At 42.2% G+C, this 20,752-nt stretch overlaps 6 non-coding genes across 6 annotated transcripts; 2 read left to right on the forward strand and 4 right to left on the reverse strand.

Annotated features, from left to right (window-relative positions):
* Nucleotides 1-759: 759 nt before the first annotated feature.
* On the reverse strand, nucleotides 760-833 carry TRNAT-AGU (transfer RNA threonine (anticodon AGU)). The gene has a single exon. It is a non-coding gene; the product is annotated as a tRNA-Thr (tRNA).
* Nucleotides 834-4,756: 3,923 nt separating this feature from the next.
* On the forward strand, nucleotides 4,757-4,838 carry TRNAS-GCU (transfer RNA serine (anticodon GCU)). The gene has a single exon. It is a non-coding gene; the product is annotated as a tRNA-Ser (tRNA).
* A 1,038-nt stretch (nucleotides 4,839-5,876) lies between these two features.
* On the forward strand, nucleotides 5,877-5,958 carry TRNAS-GCU (transfer RNA serine (anticodon GCU)). The gene has a single exon. It is a non-coding gene; the product is annotated as a tRNA-Ser (tRNA).
* A 1,476-nt stretch (nucleotides 5,959-7,434) lies between these two features.
* On the reverse strand, nucleotides 7,435-7,508 carry TRNAT-AGU (transfer RNA threonine (anticodon AGU)). The gene has a single exon. It is a non-coding gene; the product is annotated as a tRNA-Thr (tRNA).
* An 8,751-nt stretch (nucleotides 7,509-16,259) lies between these two features.
* Nucleotides 16,260-16,333, reverse strand: TRNAT-AGU (transfer RNA threonine (anticodon AGU)). Its single transcript has one exon. It is a non-coding gene; the product is annotated as a tRNA-Thr (tRNA).
* Nucleotides 16,334-19,574: 3,241 nt separating this feature from the next.
* Nucleotides 19,575-19,648, reverse strand: TRNAT-AGU (transfer RNA threonine (anticodon AGU)). The gene has a single exon. It is a non-coding gene; the product is annotated as a tRNA-Thr (tRNA).
* Nucleotides 19,649-20,752: the final 1,104 nt, after the last annotated feature.

The following is a 20,752-nucleotide window of genomic DNA, read 5'->3' on the forward strand; positions in this document are numbered from 1 at the left end:
AAGACATGGATAATTTGTCCATAGGTATGTAATCCATGCATTTGCCTTGCATGAATTGTGGCCTGTTTTACTTTAAAAGTTAGATAGAAGGCAGAATTGACAGATTTAGGGAATGCTAGGGAAATGCCAACATAAATGAGAAGCAGAGAGGACTGAATGTTTAGTATTTATGCCATTAGCATGGGTCATCACGTTGGATGTAAAACAAGACCTGCTGAGCCAATGTCTGATGTACGGCGCTGTTGCATGTGGAAAGAAAATGAAGCCTAAGAATCATCACGACTGTTTTCCAAATGTGGGTTCGGTAAAGGTACTTTTGTTGACAGGGTGGCCGAGTGGTTAAGGTGATGGACTGCTAATCCATTGTGCTCTGCACGCATGGGTTTGAATCCCATCCTCGTCGTATGATTCCTTTTTGGAAAATTCTCTATGCTCAGCGCAAGCAATGCCCCGAGGAAGAAAATTTACCATCACCGTTCAAGAAGGATGCTATTGAAGTCTCTAAACATATTTACAGGCATTATGTAGCGTATCAGTCAGGCAATAGTGAATCGGCACCTCTAATTTATCGTGCCTTATGCCAGCCTACATTTTGCAAAACGTTGCAACCATCTACTTGTCAAAACTAAACCAGAGCTGACTCTTTGCCACTCGGGTGGAGTATTCTAGGGATGTGGGATGAGCATCTTTAATGTCATTGGCTAGTGAACATCTCCCTTTTGGAAAAAAGAGCTGATTATTGAGCAGAATAAGAGAACAAGGCACTGCTGAGAGTTGAACTCAGGATCTCCTGTTTACTAGACAGGCGCTTTAACCAACTAAGCCACAGCGCCCATGAGCAAAACTGTGGAAAACCAGAAAGATGGCAAGGATGATCCAGGAGAAGAATTTTTAAATGTAGGATGATTTTGAGGAGTGGTTCTAAGTTTTGCTATTTGTCACAGAGATGGCAAATTAAGTGTGAACAGATCCTATGCAGCATGTAGTTTCAGGTGGCTACCACTATAGAACAGCAAGGAAGTCGAGTCCAATCACATACTTGGCAGCAGCATGCAGTTCTCTGTCATTTTGCATCGTGACAATTCTAAATGAAATCGGCTTGGGACGATCCTTTTTGGAAAAGACATGGATAATTTGTCCATAGGTATGTAATCCATGCATTTGCCTTGCATGAATTGTGGCCTGTTTTACTTTAAAAGTTAGATAGAAGGCAGAATTGACAGATTTAGGGAATGCTAGGGAAATGCCAACATAAATGAGAAGCAGAGAGGACTGAATGTTTAGTATTTATGCCATTAGCATGGGTCATCACGTTGGATGTAAAACAAGACCTGCTGAGCCAATGTCTGATGTACGGCGCTGTTGCATGTGGAAAGAAAATAAAGCCTAAGAATCATCACGACTGTTTTCCAAATGTGGGTTCAGTAAAGGTACTTTTGTTGAAGGGGTGGCCGAGTGGTTAAGGCGATGGACTGCTAATCCATTGTGCTCTGCACGCATGGGTTCCAATCCCATCCTCGTCGTATGATTCCTTTTTGGAAAATTCTCTATGCTCAGCGCAAGCAATGCCCCGAGGAAGAAAATTTACCATCACCGTTCAAGAAGGATGCTATTGAAGTCTCTAAACATATTTACAGGCATTATGTAGCGTATCAGTCAGGCAATAGTGAATCGGCACCTCTAATTTATCGTGCCTTATGCCATCCTACATTTTGCAAAACGTTGCAACCATCTACTTGTTAAAACTAAACCAGAGCTGACTCTTTGCCACTCGGGTGGAGTATTCTAGGGATGTGGGACGAGCATCTTTAATGTCATTGGCTAGTGAACATCTCCCTTTTGGAAAAAAGAGCTGATTATTGAGCAGAATAAGAGAACAAGGCACTGCTGAGAGTTGAACTCAGGATCTCCTATTTACTAGACAGGCGCTTTAACCAACTAAGCCACAGCACCCATGAGCAAAACTGTGGAATACCAGAAAGATGGCAAGGATGATCCAGGAGAAGAATTTTTAAATGTAGGATAATTTTGAGGAGTGGTTCTAAGTTTTGCTATTTGTCACAGAGATGGCAAATTAAGTGTGAACAGATCCTATGCAGCATGTAGTTTCTGGTGGCTACCACTATAGAACAGCAAGGAAGTCGAGTCCCATCACATACTTGGCAGCAGCATGCAGTTCTCTGTCATTTTGCATCGTGACAATTCTAAATGAAATCGGCTTGGGACGATCCTTTTTGGAAAAGACATGGATAATTTGTCCATAGGTATGTAATCCATGCATTTGCCTTGCATGAATTGTGGCCTGTTTTACTTTAAAAGTTAGATAGAAGGCAGAATTGACAGATTTACGGAATGCTAGGGAAATGCCAACATAAATGAGAAGCAGAGAGGACTGAATGTTTAGTATTTATGCCATTAGCATGGGTCATCACGTTGGATGTAAAACAAGACCTGCTGAGCCAATGTCTGATGTACGGCGCTGTTGCATGTGGAAAGAAAATAAAGCCTAAGAATCATCACGACTGTTTTCCAAATGTGGGTTCGGTAAAGGTAAAGGTACTTTTGTTGCACACATGGGTTCGAATCCCATCCTCGTCGTATGATTCCTTTTTGGAAAATTCTCTATGCTCAGCGCAAGCAATGCCCCGAGCAAGAAAATTTACCATCACCGTTCTAGAAGGATGCTATTGAAGTCTCTAAACATATTTACAGGCATTATGTAGCGTATCAGTCAGGCAATAGTGAATCGGCACCTCTAATTTATCGTGCCTTATGCCATCCTACATTTTGCAAAACGTTGCAACCATCTACTTGTTAAAACTAAACCAGAGCTGACTCTTTGCCACTCGGGTGGAGTATTCTAGGGATGTGGGACGAGCATCTTTAATGTCATTGGCTAGTGAACATCTCCCTTTTGGAAAAGAGAGCTGATTATTGAGCAGAATAAGTGAACAAGGCACTGCTGAGAGTTGAACTCAGGATCTCCTATTTACTAGACAGGCGCTTTAACCAACTAAGCCACAGCACCCATGAGCAAAACTGTGGAAAACCAGGAAGATGGCAAGGATGATCCAGGAGAAGAATTTTTAAATGTAGGATGATTTTGAGGAGTGGTTCTAAGTTTTGCTATTTGTCACAGAGATGGCGAATTAAGTGTGAACAGATCCTATGCAGCATGTAGTTTCACGTGGCTACCACTATAGAACAGCAAGGAAGTCGAGTCCCATCACATACTTGGCAGCAGCATGCAGTTCTCTGTCATTTTGCATCGTGACAATTCTAAATGAAATCGGCTTGGGACGATCCTTTTTGGAAAAGACATGGATAATTTGTCCATAGGTATGTAATCCATGCATTTGCCTTGCATGAATTGTGGCCTGTTTTACTTTAAAAGTTAGATAGAAGGCAGAATTGACAGATTTAGGGAATGCTAGGGAAATGCCAACATAAATGAGAAGCAGAGAGGACTGAATGTTTAGTATTTATGCCATTAGCATGGGTCATCACGTTGGATGTAAAACAAGACCTGCTGAGCCAATGTCTGATGTACGGCGCTGTTGCATGTGGAAAGAAAATGAAGCCTAAGAATCATCACGACTGTTTTCCAAATGTGGGTTCGGTAAAGGTACTTTTGTTGACGGGGTGGCCGAGTGGTCAAGGCGATGGACTGCTAATCCATTGTGCTCTGCACGCATGGGTTCGAATCCCATCATCGACGTATGATTCCTTTTTGGAAAATTCTCTATGCTCAGCGCAAGCAATGCCCCGAGGAAGAAAATTTACCATCACCGTTCAAGAAGGATGCTATTGAAGTCTCTAAACATATTTACAGGCATTATGTAGCGTATCAGTCAGGCAATAGTGAATCGGCACCTCTAATTTATCGTGCCTTATGCCATCCTACATTTTGCAAAACGTTGCAACCATCTACTTGTTAAAACTAAACCAGAGCTGACTCTTTGCCACTCGGGTGGAGTATTCTAGGGATGTGGGACGAGCATCTTTAATGTCATTGGCTAGTGAACATCTCCCTTTTGGAAAAAAGAGCTGATTATTGAGCACGATAAGAGAACAAGGCACTGCTGAGAGTTGAACTCAGGATCTCCTGTTTACTAGACAGGCGCTTTAACCAACCAAGCCACAGCACCCATGAGCAAAACTGTGGAAAACCAGAAAGATGGCAAGGATGATCCAGGAGAAGAATTTTTAAATGTAGGATGATTTTGAGGAGTGGTTCTAAGTTTTGCTATTTGTCACAGAGATGGCAAATTAAGTGTGAACAGATCCTATGCAGCATGTAGTTTCAGGTGGCTACCACTATAGAACAGCAAGGAAGTCGAGTCCCATCACATACTTGGCAGCAGCATGCAGTTCTCTGTCATTTTGCATCGTGACGATTCTAAATGAAATCGGCTTGGGACGATCCTTTTTGGAAAAGACATGGATAACTTGTCCATAGGTATGTAATCCATGCATTTGCCTTGCATGAATTGTGGCCTGTTTTACTTTAAAAGTTAGATAGAAGGCAGAATTGACAGATTTAGGGAATGCTAGGGAAATGCCAACATAAATGAGAAGCAGAGAGGACTGAATGTTTAGTATTTATGCCATTAGCATGGGTCATCACGTTGGATGTAAAACAAGACCTGCTGAGCCAATGTCTGATGTACGGCGCTGTTGCATGTGGAAAGAAAATGAAGCCTAAGAATCATCACGACTGTTTTCCAAATGTGGGTTCGGTAAAGGTACTTTTGTTGACGGGGTGGCCGAGTGGTTAAGGCGATGGACTGCTAATCCATTGTGCTCTGCACGCATGGGTTCGAATCCCATCCTCGTCGTATGATTCCTTTTTGGAAAATTCTCTATGCTCAGCGCAAGCAATGCCCCGAGGAAGAAAATTTACCATCACCGTTCAAGAAGGATGCTATTGAAGTCTCTAAACATATTTACAGGCATTATGTAGCGTATCAGTCAGGCAATAGTGAATCGGCACCTCTAATTTATCGTGCCTTATGCCATCCTACATTTTGCAAAACGTTGCAACCATCTACTTGTTAAAACTAAACCAGAGCTGACTCTTTGCCACTCGGGTGGAGTATTCTAGGGATGTGGGACGAGCATCTTTAATGTCATTGGCTAGTGAACATCTCCCTTTTGGAAAAAAGAGCTGATTATTGAGCAGAATAAGAGAACAAGGCACTGCTGAGAGTTGAACTCAAGATCTCCTGTTTACTAGACAGGCGCTTTAACCAACTAAGCCACAGCGCCCATGAGCAAAGCTGTGGAAAACCAGAAAGATGGCAAGGATGATCCAGGAGAAGAATTTTTAAATGTAGGATGATTTTGAGGAGTGGTTCTAAGTTTTGCTATTTGTCACAGAGATGGCAAATTAAGTGTGAACAGATCCTATGCAGCATGTAGTTTCAGGTGGCTACCACTATAGAACAGCAAGGAAGTCGAGTCCCATCACATACTTGGCAGCAGCATGCAGTTCTCTGTCATTTTGCATCGTGACAATTCTAAATGAAATCGGCTTGGGACGATCCTTTTTGGAAAAGACATGGATAATTTGTCCATAGGTATGTAATCCATGCATTTGCCTTGCATGAATTGTGGCCTGTTTCACTTTAAAAGTTAGATAGAAGGCAGAATTGACAGATTTAGGGAATGCTAGGGAAATGCCAACATAAATGAGAAGCAGAGAGGACTGAATGTTTAGTATTTATGCCATTAGCATGGGTCATCACGTTGGATGTAAAACAAGACCTGCTGAGCCAATGTCTGATGTACGGCGCTGTTGCATGTGGAAAGAAAATGAAGCCTAAGAATCATCACGACTGTTTTCCAAATGTGGGTTCGGTAAAGGTACTTTTGTTGACGGGGTGGCCGAGTGGTTAAGGCGATGGACTGCTAATCCATTGTGCTCTGCACGCATGGGTTCGAATCCCATCCTCGTCGTATGATTTCTTTTTGGAAAATTCTCTATGCTCAGCGCAAGCAATGCCCCGAGGAAGAAAATTTACCATCACCGTTCAAGAAGGATGCTATTGAAGTCTCTAAACATATTTACAGGCATTATGTAGCGTATCAGTCAGGCAATAGTGAATCGGCACCTCTAATTTATCGTGCCTTATGCCATCCTACATTTTGCAAAACGTTGCAACCATCTACTTGTTAAAACTAAACCAGAGCTGACTCTTTGCCACTCGGGTGGAGTATTCTAGGGATGTGGGACGAGCATCTTTAATGTCATTGGCTAGTGAACATCTCCCTTTTGGAAAAAAAAGCTGATTATTGAGCAGAATAAGAGAACAAGGCATTGCTGAGAGTTGAACTCAGGATGTCCTGTTCACTTACCAGGCGCTTTAACCAACTAAGCCACAGCGCCCATGAGCAAAACTGTGGAAAACCAGAAAGATGGCAAGGATGATCCAGGAGAAGAATTTTTAAATGTAGGATGATTTTGAGGAGTGGTTCTAAGTTTTGCTATTTGTCACAGAGATGGCAAATTAAGTGTGAACAGATCCTATGCAGCATGTAGTTTCAGGTGGCTACCACTATAGAACAGCAAGGAAGTCGAGTCCCATCACATACTTGGCAGCAGCATGCAGTTCTCTGTCATTTTGCATCGTGACAATTGTAAATGAAATCGGCTTGGGACGATGCTTTTTGGAAAAGACATGGATAATTTGTCCATAGGTATGTAATCCATGCATTTGCCTTGCATGAATTGTGGCCTGTTTTACTTTAAAAGTTAGATAGAAGGCAGAATTGACAGATTTAGGGAATGCTAGGGAAATGCCAACATAAATGAGAAGCAGAGAGGACTGAATGTTTAGTATTTATGCCATTAGCATGGGTCATCACGTTGGATGTAAAACAAGACCTGCTGAGCCAATGTCTGATGTACGGCGCTGTTGCATGTGGAAAGAAAATGAAGCCTAAGAATCATCACGACTGTTTTCCAAATGTGGGTTCGGTAAAGGTACTTTTGTTGACAGGGTGGCCGAGTGGTTAAGGTGATGGACTGCTAATCCATTGTGCTCTGCACGCATGGGTTTGAATCCCATCCTCGTCGTATGATTCCTTTTTGGAAAATTCTCTATGCTCAGCGCAAGCAATGCCCCGAGGAAGAAAATTTACCATCACCGTTCAAGAAGGATGCTATTGAAGTCTCTAAACATATTTACAGGCATTATGTAGCGTATCAGTCAGGCAATAGTGAATCGGCACCTCTAATTTATCGTGCCTTATGCCAGCCTACATTTTGCAAAACGTTGCAACCATCTACTTGTCAAAACTAAACCAGAGCTGACTCTTTGCCACTCGGGTGGAGTATTCTAGGGATGTGGGATGAGCATCTTTAATGTCATTGGCTAGTGAACATCTCCCTTTTGGAAAAAAGAGCTGATTATTGAGCAGAATAAGAGAACAAGGCACTGCTGAGAGTTGAACTCAGGATCTCCTGTTTACTAGACAGGCGCTTTAACCAACTAAGCCACAGCGCCCATGAGCAAAACTGTGGAAAACCAGAAAGATGGCAAGGATGATCCAGGAGAAGAATTTTTAAATGTAGGATGATTTTGAGGAGTGGTTCTAAGTTTTGCTATTTGTCACAGAGATGGCAAATTAAGTGTGAACAGATCCTATGCAGCATGTAGTTTCAGGTGGCTACCACTATAGAACAGCAAGGAAGTCGAGTCCAATCACATACTTGGCAGCAGCATGCAGTTCTCTGTCATTTTGCATCGTGACAATTCTAAATGAAATCGGCTTGGGACGATCCTTTTTGGAAAAGACATGGATAATTTGTCCATAGGTATGTAATCCATGCATTTGCCTTGCATGAATTGTGGCCTGTTTTACTTTAAAAGTTAGATAGAAGGCAGAATTGACAGATTTAGGGAATGCTAGGGAAATGCCAACATAAATGAGAAGCAGAGAGGACTGAATGTTTAGTATTTATGCCATTAGCATGGGTCATCACGTTGGATGTAAAACAAGACCTGCTGAGCCAATGTCTGATGTACGGCGCTGTTGCATGTGGAAAGAAAATAAAGCCTAAGAATCATCACGACTGTTTTCCAAATGTGGGTTCAGTAAAGGTACTTTTGTTGAAGGGGTGGCCGAGTGGTTAAGGCGATGGACTGCTAATCCATTGTGCTCTGCACGCATGGGTTCCAATCCCATCCTCGTCGTATGATTCCTTTTTGGAAAATTCTCTATGCTCAGCGCAAGCAATGCCCCGAGGAAGAAAATTTACCATCACCGTTCAAGAAGGATGCTATTGAAGTCTCTAAACATATTTACAGGCATTATGTAGCGTATCAGTCAGGCAATAGTGAATCGGCACCTCTAATTTATCGTGCCTTATGCCATCCTACATTTTGCAAAACGTTGCAACCATCTACTTGTTAAAACTAAACCAGAGCTGACTCTTTGCCACTCGGGTGGAGTATTCTAGGGATGTGGGACGAGCATCTTTAATGTCATTGGCTAGTGAACATCTCCCTTTTGGAAAAAAGAGCTGATTATTGAGCAGAATAAGAGAACAAGGCACTGCTGAGAGTTGAACTCAGGATCTCCTATTTACTAGACAGGCGCTTTAACCAACTAAGCCACAGCACCCATGAGCAAAACTGTGGAATACCAGAAAGATGGCAAGGATGATCCAGGAGAAGAATTTTTAAATGTAGGATAATTTTGAGGAGTGGTTCTAAGTTTTGCTATTTGTCACAGAGATGGCAAATTAAGTGTGAACAGATCCTATGCAGCATGTAGTTTCTGGTGGCTACCACTATAGAACAGCAAGGAAGTCGAGTCCCATCACATACTTGGCAGCAGCATGCAGTTCTCTGTCATTTTGCATCGTGACAATTCTAAATGAAATCGGCTTGGGACGATCCTTTTTGGAAAAGACATGGATAATTTGTCCATAGGTATGTAATCCATGCATTTGCCTTGCATGAATTGTGGCCTGTTTTACTTTAAAAGTTAGATAGAAGGCAGAATTGACAGATTTACGGAATGCTAGGGAAATGCCAACATAAATGAGAAGCAGAGAGGACTGAATGTTTAGTATTTATGCCATTAGCATGGGTCATCACGTTGGATGTAAAACAAGACCTGCTGAGCCAATGTCTGATGTACGGCGCTGTTGCATGTGGAAAGAAAATAAAGCCTAAGAATCATCACGACTGTTTTCCAAATGTGGGTTCGGTAAAGGTAAAGGTACTTTTGTTGCACACATGGGTTCGAATCCCATCCTCGTCGTATGATTCCTTTTTGGAAAATTCTCTATGCTCAGCGCAAGCAATGCCCCGAGCAAGAAAATTTACCATCACCGTTCTAGAAGGATGCTATTGAAGTCTCTAAACATATTTACAGGCATTATGTAGCGTATCAGTCAGGCAATAGTGAATCGGCACCTCTAATTTATCGTGCCTTATGCCATCCTACATTTTGCAAAACGTTGCAACCATCTACTTGTTAAAACTAAACCAGAGCTGACTCTTTGCCACTCGGGTGGAGTATTCTAGGGATGTGGGACGAGCATCTTTAATGTCATTGGCTAGTGAACATCTCCCTTTTGGAAAAGAGAGCTGATTATTGAGCAGAATAAGTGAACAAGGCACTGCTGAGAGTTGAACTCAGGATCTCCTATTTACTAGACAGGCGCTTTAACCAACTAAGCCACAGCATCCATGAGCAAAACTGTGGAAAACCAGGAAGATGGCAAGGATGATCCAGGAGAAGAATTTTTAAATGTAGGATGATTTTGAGGAGTGGTTCTAAGTTTTGCTATTTGTCACAGAGATGGCGAATTAAGTGTGAACAGATCCTATGCAGCATGTAGTTTCACGTGGCTACCACTATAGAACAGCAAGGAAGTCGAGTCCCATCACATACTTGGCAGCAGCATGCAGTTCTCTGTCATTTTGCATCGTGACAATTCTAAATGAAATCGGCTTGGGACGATCCTTTTTGGAAAAGACATGGATAATTTGTCCATAGGTATGTAATCCATGCATTTGCCTTGCATGAATTGTGGCCTGTTTTACTTTAAAAGTTAGATAGAAGGCAGAATTGACAGATTTAGGGAATGCTAGGGAAATGCCAACATAAATGAGAAGCAGAGAGGACTGAATGTTTAGTATTTATGCCATTAGCATGGGTCATCACGTTGGATGTAAAACAAGACCTGCTGAGCCAATGTCTGATGTACGGCGCTGTTGCATGTGGAAAGAAAATGAAGCCTAAGAATCATCACGACTGTTTTCCAAATGTGGGTTCGGTAAAGGTACTTTTGTTGACGGGGTGGCCGAGTGGTCAAGGCGATGGACTGCTAATCCATTGTGCTCTGCACGCATGGGTTCGAATCCCATCATCGACGTATGATTCCTTTTTGGAAAATTCTCTATGCTCAGCGCAAGCAATGCCCCGAGGAAGAAAATTTACCATCACCGTTCAAGAAGGATGCTATTGAAGTCTCTAAACATATTTACAGGCATTATGTAGCGTATCAGTCAGGCAATAGTGAATCGGCACCTCTAATTTATCGTGCCTTATGCCATCCTACATTTTGCAAAACGTTGCAACCATCTACTTGTCAAAACTAAACCAGAGCTGACTCTTTGCCACTCGGGTGGAGTATTCTAGGGATGTGGGATGAGCATCTTTAATGTCATTGGCTAGTGAACATCTCCCTTTTGGAAAAAAGAGCTGATTATTGAGCAGAATAAGAGAACAAGGCACTGCTGAGAGTTGAACTCAGGATCTCCTGTTTACTAGACAGGCGCTTTAACCAACTAAGCCACAGCACCCATGAGCAAAACTGTGGAAAACCAGAAAGATGGCAAGGATGATCCAGGAGAAGAATTTTTAAATGTAGGATGATTTTGAGGAGTGGTTCTAAGTTTTGCTATTTGTCACAGAGATGGCAAATTAAGTGTGAACAGATCCTATGCAGCATGTAGTTTCAGGTGGCTACCACTATAGAACAGCAAGGAAGTCGAGTCCAATCACATACTTGGCAGCAGCATGCAGTTCTCTGTCATTTTGCATCGTGACAATTCTAAATGAAATCGGCTTGGGACGATCCTTTTTGGAAAAGACATGGATAATTTGTCCATAGGTATGTAATCCATGCATTTGCCTTGCATGAATTGTGGCCTGTTTTACTTTAAAAGTTAGATAGAAGGCAGAATTGACAGATTTAGGGAATGCTAGGGAAATGCCAACATAAATGAGAAGCAGAGAGGACTGAATGTTTAGTATTTATGCCATTAGCATGGGTCATCACGTTGGATGTAAAACAAGACCTGCTGAGCCAATGTCTGATGTACGGCGCTGTTGCATGTGGAAAGAAAATAAAGCCTAAGAATCATCACGACTGTTTTCCAAATGTGGGTTCGGTAAAGGTACTTTTGTTGAAGGGGTGGCCGAGTGGTTAAGGCGATGGACTGCTAATCCATTGTGCTCTGCACGCATGGGTTCGAATCCCATCCTCGTCGTATGATTCCTTTTTGGAAAATTCTCTATGCTCAGCGCAAGCAATGCCCCGAGGAAGAAAATTTACCATCACCGTTCAAGAAGGATGCTATTGAAGTCTCTAAACATATTTACAGGCATTATGTAGCGTATCAGTCAGGCAATAGTGAATCGGCACCTCTAATTTATCGTGCCTTATGCCATCCTACATTTTGCAAAACGTTGCAACCATCTACTTGTTAAAACTAAACCAGAGCTGACTCTTTGCCACTCGGGTGGAGTATTCTAGGGATGTGGGACGAGCATCTTTAATGTCATTGGCTAGTGAACATCTCCCTTTTGGAAAAAAGAGCTGATTATTGAGCAGAATAAGAGAACAAGGCACTGCTGAGAGTTGAACTCAGGATCTCCTATTTACTAGACAGGCGCTTTAACCAACTAAGCCACAGCACCCATGAGCAAAACTGTGGAATACCAGAAAGATGGCAAGGATGATCCAGGAGAAGAATTTTTAAATGTAGGATAATTTTGAGGAGTGGTTCTAAGTTTTGCTATTTGTCACAGAGATGGCAAATTAAGTGTGAACAGATCCTATGCAGCATGTAGTTTCAGGTGGCTACCACTATAGAACAGCAAGGAAGTCGAGTCCCATCACATACTTGGCAGCAGCATGCAGTTCTCTGTCATTTTGCATCGTGACAATTCTAAATGAAATCGGCTTGGGACGATCCTTTTTGGAAAAGACATGGATAATTTGTCCATAGGTATGTAATCCATGCATTTGCCTTGCATGAATTGTGGCCTGTTTTACTTTAAAAGTTAGATAGAAGGCAGAACTGACAGATTTACGGAATGCTAGGGAAATGCCAACATAAATGAGAAGCAGAGAGGACTGAATGTTTAGTATTTATGCCATTAGCATGGGTCATCACGTTGGATGTAAAACAAGACCTGCTGAGCCAATGTCTGATGTACGGCGCTGTTGCATGTGGAAAGAAAATAAAGCCTAAGAATCATCACGACTGTTTTCCAAATGTGGGTTCGGTAAAGGTAAAGGTACTTTTGTTGCACACGTGGGTTCGAATCCCATCCTCGTCGTATGATTCCTTTTTGGAAAATTCTCTATGCTCAGCGCAAGCAATGCCCCGAGCAAGAAAATTTACCATCACCGTTCTAGAAGGATGCTATTGAAGTCTCTAAACATATTTACAGGCATTATGTAGCGTATCAGTCAGGCAATAGTGAATCGGCACCTCTAATTTATCGTGCCTTATGCCATCCTACATTTTGCAAAACGTTGCAACCATCTACTTGTTAAAACTAAACCAGAGCTGACTCTTTGCCACTCGGGTGGAGTATTCTAGGGATGTGGGACGAGCATCTTTAATGTCATTGGCTAGTGAACATCTCCCTTTTGGAAAAGAGAGCTGATTATTGAGCAGAATAAGTGAACAAGGCACTGCTGAGAGTTGAACTCAGGATCTCCTATTTACTAGACAGGCGCTTTAACCAACTAAGCCACAGCACCCATGAGCAAAACTGTGGAAAACCAGGAAGATGGCAAGGATGATCCAGGAGAAGAATTTTTAAATGTAGGATGATTTTGAGGAGTGGTTCTAAGTTTTGCTATTTGTCACAGAGATGGCGAATTAAGTGTGAACAGATCCTATGCAGCATGTAGTTTCACGTGGCTACCACTATAGTACAGCAAGGAAGTCGAGTCCCATCACATACTTGGCAGCAGCATGCAGTTCTCTGTCATTTTGCATCGTGACAATTCTAAATGAAATCGGCTTGGGACGATCCTTTTTGGAAAAGACATGGATAATTTCTCCATAGGTATGTAATCCATGCATTTGCCTTGCATGAATTGTGGCCTGTTTTACTTTAAAAGTTAGATAGAAGACAGAATTGACAGATTTAGGGAATGCTAGGGAAATGCCAACATAAATGAGAAGCAGAGAGGACTGAATGTTTAGTATTTATGCTATTAGCATGGGTCATCACGTTGGATGTAAAACAAGACCTGCTGAGCCAATGTCTGATGTACGGCGCTGTTGCATGTGGAAAGAAAATGAAGCCTAAGAATCATCACGACTGTTTTCCAAATGTGGGTTCGGTAAAGGTACTTTTGTTGACGGGGTGGCCGAGTGGTCAAGGCGATGGACTGCTAATCCATTGTGCTCTGCACGCATGGGTTCGAATCCCATCATCGACGTATGATTCCTTTTTGGAAAATTCTCTATGCTCAGCGCAAGCAATGCCCCGAGGAAGAAAATTTACCATCACCGTTCAAGAAGGATGCTATTGAAGTCTCTAAACATATTTACAGGCATTATGTAGCGTATCAGTCAGGCAATAGTGAATCGGCACCTCTAATTTATCGTGCCTTATGCCATCCTACATTTTGCAAAACGTTGCAACCATCTACTTGTTAAAACTAAACCAGAGCTGACTCTTTGCCACTCGGGTGGAGTATTCTAGGGATGTGGGACGAGCATCTTTAATGTCATTGGCTAGTAAACATCTCCCTTTTGGAAAAAAAGAGCTGATTATTGAGCAGAATAAGAGAACAAGGCACTGCTGAGAGTTGAACTCAGGATCTCCTGTTTACTAGACAGGCGCTTTACCAACTAAGCCACAGCACCCATGAGCAAAACTGTGGAATACCAGAAAGATGGCAAGGATGATCCAGGAGAAGAATTTTTAAATGTAGGATAATTTTGAGGAGTGGTTCTAAGTTTTGCTATTTGTCACAGAGATGGCAAATTAAGTGTGAACAGATCCTATGCAGCATGTAGTTTCTGGTGGCTACCACTATAGAACAGCAAGGAAGTCGAGTCCCATCACATACTTGGCAGCAGCATGCAGTTCTCTGTCATTTTGCATCGTGACAATTCTAAATGAAATCGGCTTGGGACGATCCTTTTTGGAAAAGACATGGATAATTTGTCCATAGGTATGTAATCCATGCATTTGCCTTGCATGAATTGTGGCCTGTTTTACTTTAAAAGTTAGATAGAAGGCAGAACTGACAGATTTACGGAATGCTAGGGAAATGCCAACATAAATGAGAAGCAGAGAGGACTGAATGTTTAGTATTTATGCCATTAGCATGGGTCATCACGTTGGATGTAAAACAAGACCTGCTGAGCCAATGTCTGATGTACGGCGCTGTTGCATGTGGAAAGAAAATAAAACCTAAGAATCATCACGACTGTTTTCCAAATGTGGGTTCGGTAAAGGTAAAGGTACTTTTGTTGCACACATGGGTTCGAATTCCATCCTCGTCGTATGATTCCTTTTTGGAAAATTCTCTATGCTCAGCGCAAGCAATGCCCCGAGCAAGAAAATTTACCATCACCGTTCTAGAAGGATGCTATTGAAGTCTCTAAACATATTTACAGGCATTATGTAGCGTATCAGTCAGGCAATAGTGAATCGGCACCTCTAATTTATCGTGCCTTATGCCATCCTACATTTTGCAAAACGTTGCAACCATCTACTTGTTAAAACTAAACCAGAGCTGACTCTTTGCCACTCGGGTGGAGTATTCTAGGGATGTGGGACGAGCATCTTTAATGTCATTGGCTAGTGAACATCTCCCTTTTGGAAAAGAGAGCTGATTATTGAGCAGAATAAGTGAACAAGGCACTGCTGAGAGTTGAACTCAGGATCTCCTATTTACTAGACAGGCGCTTTAACCAACTAAGCCACAGCACCCATGAGCAAAACTGTGGAAAACCAGGAAGATGGCAAGGATGATCCAGGAGAAGAATTTTTAAATGTAGGATGATTTTGAGGAGTGGTTCTAAGTTTTGCTATTTGTCACAGAGATGGCGAATTAAGTGTGAACAGATCCTATGCAGCATGTAGTTTCACGTGGCTACCACTATAGAACAGCAAGGAAGTCGAGTCCCATCACATACTTGGCAGCAGCATGCAGTTCTCTGTCATTTTGCATCGTGACAATTCTAAATGAAATCGGCTTGGGACGATCCTTTTTGGAAAAGACATGGATAATTTGTCCATAGGTATGTAATCCATGCATTTGCCTTGCATGAATTGTGGCCTGTTTTACTTTAAAAGTTAGATAGAAGGCAGAATTGACAGATTTAGGGAATGCTAGGGAAATGCCAACATAAATAAGAAGCAGAGAGGACTGAATGTTTAGTATTTATGCCATTAGCATGGGTCATCACGTTGGATGTAAAACAAGACCTGCTGAGCCAATGTCTGATGTACGGCGCTGTTGCATGTGGAAAGAAAATGAAGCCTAAGAATCATCACGACTGTTTTCCAAATGTGGGTTCGGTAAAGGTACTTTTGTTGACGGGGTGGCCGAGTGGTCAAGGCGATGGACTGCTAATCCATTGTGCTCTGCACGCATGGGTTCGAATCCCATCATCGACGTATGACTCCTTTTTGGAAAATTCTCTATGCTCAGCGCAAGCAATGCCCCGAGGAAGAAAATTTACCATCACCGTTCAAGAAGGATGCTATTGAAGTCTCTAAACATATTTACAGGCATTATGTAGCGTATCAGTCAGGCAATAGTGAATCGGCACCTCTAATTTATCGTGCCTTATGCCATCCTACATTTTGCAAAACGTTGCAACCATCTACTTGTCAAAACTAAACCAGAGCTGACTCTTTGCCACTCGGGTGGAGTATTCTAGGGATGTGGGATGAGCATCTTTAATGTCATTGGCTAGTGAACATCTCCCTTTTGGAAAAAAGAGCTGATTATTGAGCAGAATAAGAGAACAAGGCACTGCTGAGAGTTGAACTCAGGATCTCCTGTTTACTAGACAGGCGCTTTAACCAACTAAGCCACAGCGCCCATGAGCAAAACTGTGGAAAACCAGAAAGATGGCAAGGATGATCCAGGAGAAGAATTTTTAAATGTAGGATGATTTTGAGGAGTGGTTCTAAGTTTTGCTATTTGTCACAGAGATGGCAAATTAAGTGTGAACAGATCCTATGCAGCATGTAGTTTCAGGTGGCTACCACTATAGAACAGCAAGGAAGTCGAGTCCAATCACATACTTGGCAGCAGCATGCAGTTCTCTGTCATTTTGCATCGTGACAATTCTAAATGAAATCGGCTTGGGACGATCCTTTTTGGAAAAGACATGGATAATTTGTCCATAGGTATGTAATCCATGCATTTGCCTTGCATGAATTGTGGCCTGTTTTACTTTAAAAGTTAGATAGAAGGCAGAATTGACAGATTTAGGGAATGCTAGGGAAATGCCAACATAAATGAGAAGCAGAGAGGACTGAATGTTTAGTATTTATGCCATTAGCATGGGTCATCACGTTGGATGTAAAACAAGACCTGCTGAGCCAATGTCTGATGTACGGCGCTGTTGCATGTGGAAAGAAAATAAAGCCTAAGAATCATCACGACTGTTTTCCAAATGTGGGTTCGGTAAAGGTACTTTTGTTGAAGGGGTGGCCGAGTGGTTAAGGCGATGGACTGCTAATCCATTGTGCTCTGCACGCATGGGTTCCAATCCCATCCTCGTCGTATGATTCCTTTTTGGAAAATTCTCTATGCTCAGCGCAAGCAATGCCCCGAGGAAGAAAATTTACCATCACCGTTCAAGAAGGATGCTATTGAAGTCTCTAAACATATTTACAGGCATTATGTAGCGTATCAGTCAGGCAATAGTGAATCGGCACCTCTAATTTATCGTGCCTTATGCCATCCTACATTTTGCAAAACGTTGCAACCATCTACTTGTTAAAACTAAACCAGAGCTGACTCTTTGCCACTCGGGTGGAGTATTCTAGGGATGTGGGACGAGCATCTTTAATGTCATTGGCTAGTGAACATCTCCCTTTTGGAAAAAAGAGCTGATTATTGAGCAGAATAAGAGAACAAGGCACTGCTGAGAGTTGAACTCAGGATCTCCTATTTACTAGACAGGCGCTTTAACCAACTAAGCCACAGCACCCATGAGCAAAACTGTGGAATACCAGAAAGATGGCAAGGATGATCCAGGAGAAGAATTTTTAAATGTAGGATAATTTTGAGGAGTGGTTCTAAGTTTTGCTATTTGTCACAGAGATGGCAAATTAAGTGTGAACAGATCCTATGCAGCATGTAGTTTCAGGTGGCTACCACTATAGAACAGCAAGGAAGTCGAGTCCCATCACATACTTGGCAGCAGCATGCAGTTCTCTGTCATTTTGCATCGTGACAATTCTAAATGAAATCGGCTTGGGACGATCCTTTTTGGAAAAGACATGGATAATTTGTCCATAGGTATGTAATCCATGCATTTGCCTTGCATGAATTGTGGCCTGTTTTACTTTAAAAGTTAGATAGAAGGCAGAACTGACAGATTTACGGAATGCTAGGGAAATGCCAACATAAATGAGAAGCAGAGAGGACTGAATGTTTAGTATTTATGCCATTAGCATGGGTCATCACGTTGGATGTAAAACAAGACCTGCTGAGCCAATGTCTGATGTACGGCGCTGTTGCATGTGGAAAGAAAATAAAGCCTAAGAATCATCACGACTGTTTTCCAAATGTGGGTTCGGTAAAGGTAAAGGTACTTTTGTTGCACACGTGGGTTCGAATCCCATCCTCGTCGTATGATTCCTTTTTGGAAAATTCTCTATGCTCAGCGCAAGCAATGCCCCGAGCAAGAAAATTTACCATCACCGTTCTAGAAGGATGCTATTGAAGTCTCTAAACATATTTACAGGCATTATGTAGCGTATCAGTCAGGCAATAGTGAATCGGCACCTCTAATTTATCGTGCCTTATGCCATCCTACATTTTGCAAAACGTTGCAACCATCTACTTGTTAAAACTAAACCAGAGCTGACTCTTTGCCACTCGGGTGGAGTATTCTAGGGATGTGGGACGAGCATCTTTAATGTCATTGGCTAGTGAACATCTCCCTTTTGGAAAAGAGAGCTGATTATTGAGCAGAATAAGTAAACAAGGCACTGCTGAGAGTTGAACTCAGGATCTCCTATTTACTAGACAGGCGCTTTAACCAACTAAGCCACAGCACCCATGAGCAAAACTGTGGAAAACCAGGAAGATGGCAAGGATGATCCAGGAGAAGAATTTTTAAATGTAGGATGATTTTGAGGAGTGGTTCTAAGTTTTGCTATTTGTCACAGAGATGGCGAATTAAGTGTGAACAGATCCTATGCAGCATGTAGTTTCACGTGGCTACCACTATAGAACAGCAAGGAAGTCGAGTCCCATCACATACTTGGCAGCAGCATGCAGTTCTCTGTCATTTTGCATCGTGACAATTCTAAATGAAATCGGCTTGGGACGATCCTTTTTGCAAAAGACATGGATAATTTGTCCATAGGTATGTAATCCATGCATTTGCCGTGCATGAATTGTGGCCTGTTTTACTTTAAAAGTTAGATAGAAGGCAGAATTGACAGATTTAGGGAATGCTAGGGAAATGCCAACATAAATGAGAAGCAGAGAGGACTGAATGTTTAGTATTTATGCCAGTAGCATGGGTCATCACGTTGGATGTAAAACAAGACCTGCTGAGCCAATGTCTGATGTACGGCGCTGTTGCATGTGGAAAGAAAATGAAGCCTAAGAATCATCACGACTGTTTTCCAAATGTGGGTTCGGTAAAGGTACTTTTGTTGACAGGGTGGCCGAGTGGTTAAGGTGATGGACTGCTAATCCATTGTGCTCTGCACGCATGGGTTCGAATCCCATCCTCGTCGTATGATTCCTTTTTGGAAAATTCTCTATGCTCAGCGCAAGCAATGCCCCGAGGAAGAAAATTTACCATCACCGTTCAAGAAGGATGCTATTGAAGTCTCTAAACATATTTACAGGCATTATGTAGCGTATCAGTCAGGCAATAGTGAATCGGCACCTCTAATTTATCGTGCCTTATGCCAGCCTACATTTTGCAAAACGTTGCAACCATCTACTTGTCAAAACTAAACCAGAGCTGACTCTTTGCCACTCGGGTGGAGTATTCTAGGGATGTGGGATGAGCATCTTTAATGTCATTGGCTAGTGAACATCTCCCTTTTGGAAAAAAGAGCTGATTATTGAGCAGAATAAGAGAACAAGGCACTGCTGAGAGTTGAACTCAGGATCTCCTGTTTACTAGACAGGCGCTTTAACCAACTAAGCCACAGCGCCCATGAGCAAAACTGTGGAAAACCAGAAAGATGGCAAGGATGATCCAGGAGAAGAATTTTTAAATGTAGGATGATTTTGAGGAGTGGTTCTAAGTTTTGCTATTTGTCACAGAGATGGCAAATTAAGTGTGAACAGATCCTATGCAGCATGTAGTTTCAGGTGGCTACCACTATAGAACAGCAAGGAAGTCGAGTCCAATCACATACTTGGCAGCAGCATGCAGTTCTCTGTCATTTTGCATCGTGACAATTCTAAATGAAATCGGCTTGGGACGATCCTTTTTGGAAAAGACATGGATAATTTGTCCATAGGTATGTAATCCATGCATTTGCCTTGCATGAATTGTGGCCTGTTTTACTTTAAAAGTTAGATAGAAGGCAGAATTGACAGATTTAGGGAATGCTAGGGAAATGCCAACATAAATGAGAAGCAGAGAGGACTGAATGTTTAGTATTTATGCCATTAGCATGGGTCATCACGTTGGATGTAAAACAAGACCTGCTGAGCCAATGTCTGATGTACGGCGCTGTTGCATGTGGAAAGAAAATAAAGCCTAAGAATCATCACGACTGTTTTCCAAATGTGGGTTCGGTAAAGGTACTTTTGTTGAAGGGGTGGCCGAGTGGTTAAGGCGATGGACTGCTAATCCATTGTGCTCTGCACGCATGGGTTCCAATCCCATCCTCGTCGTATGATTCCTTTTTGGAAAATTCTCTATGCTCAGCGCAAGCAATGCCCCGAGGAAGAAAATTTACCATCGCCGTTCAAGAAGGATGCTATTGAAGTCTCTAGACATATTTACATGCATTATGTAGCGTATCAGTCAGGCAATAGTGAATCGTCACCTCTAATTTATCGTGCCTTATGCCATCCTACATTTTGCAAAACGTTGCAACCATCTACTTGTTAAAACTAAACCAGAGCTGACTCTTTGCCACTCGGGTGGAGTATTCTAGGGATGTGGGACGAGCATCTTTAATGTCATTGGCTAGTGAACATCTCCCTTTTGGAAAAAAAAGCTGATTATTCAGCAGAAGAAGAGAACAATGCACTGCTGAGAGTTGAACTCAGGATCTCCTGTTTACTAGACAGGCGCTTTAACCA

This window comes from Eleutherodactylus coqui, chromosome 11 (genome assembly GCF_035609145.1).
Source record: "Eleutherodactylus coqui strain aEleCoq1 chromosome 11, aEleCoq1.hap1, whole genome shotgun sequence".
NCBI lineage: Eukaryota > Metazoa > Chordata > Amphibia > Anura > Eleutherodactylidae > Eleutherodactylus > Eleutherodactylus coqui.